Source organism: Mus caroli, unplaced genomic scaffold (assembly GCF_900094665.2).
Source record: "Mus caroli unplaced genomic scaffold, CAROLI_EIJ_v1.1 scaffold_19127_1, whole genome shotgun sequence".
In the NCBI taxonomy this organism is placed as follows: Eukaryota; Metazoa; Chordata; class Mammalia; order Rodentia; family Muridae; genus Mus; species Mus caroli.
The window spans coordinates 16365-17533 of record NW_018389502.1 but is presented as its reverse complement, the minus strand read 5'-3'; positions in this window follow the sequence as shown (position 1 = coordinate 17533).

Below are 1169 nucleotides of genomic sequence, written 5' to 3'. Positions count from 1 at the left end.
ATTCCATAAAATACAGGGTGCCCATGCTACACTCCACAGACCCAAGAAGGCTGAACAGGAAGGAGGGCAGAAGAAAGGATATTTGATTCTATTGAATGGTCATGGAATGCAGATGGAGGGAGGTAACAGGATGAGAAAGGAGATAGGGATGGAGAGGTAGGTTCAGTGTCTGGTGTGGGGAGGAGCGGGGTCCATGATAATGAATAGAAATCTGCAACTGACAGGGATGGTAAGGAGGGGGCAACTTCAGGAAGAGATGGAGACATAGGATAGGAGATTCACACAAGTATCAATGTGGGTGTGCTTAGCTGTGACTCACAGCATTGGNGATATGGAGCCTGGGGAGGCTTCCTCTTCTGGCTAGGCAAGAACCCCAGTGGAGCAATAGTGACATCAACCCACCCACAAAACTTTTAACCCAAAACTTTTCCTGTCTAAAGAAATGCAGGAATAGGGGATAGAGTAGAGACTGAGGGAATGGCCAACCAAAACCCCACCAAACTTGAGACCCATCCCATGGACAAGCAACAGTCCCTGACACTATTAAAGATACTCTGTTATGCTTGCAGACACATACTAGCACATACTGTCCTATGAGACAATCCACCCAGCAACAACTTAGATAGATGAAGACACCCACAGCTAAACATTAGATGGAACTTGGAGACTCTTATGGAAGAATAAGAAGGTTGGTAGTGCCTAAGGGGATAGGAACTTCACACGAAGAACAACAGAATCAACTAATGTGGGACCATGAAAGGCAGCCTAGTTTCTGGTTGAGCAAGGTTAAAAACCCCAGAGACGCAACAGATAACTCTGCAAGGAACAGTAGGTGCTTTGCCACNCTCCTAGACACCAGGAACCTAGACACCTAGGAGGCCTCTCCTCAAGGCAGAAGTCCATTTTAATGAGGCACCTAAAGGCCTGAAGAGCATAGCCAATTAAGCTCTCCTTCCCAGANACTCCTCACTGCAAAAGGTATTTAGCCTCAGGCCCGGCCTGAGAAAGAGGGTACAGTTTCACTCATTACAACTCTCCTCCATGACAATAAATGCTTTAAAGCCATGGACTGGTAAAGAGCTTTTCCTAATCTGCTGGTTGCCTTTTTTTCTTACTGACAGTGTCCTTTGCCTTACAGAAATTTTGGAATTTTATGAGGTCCCATTTTT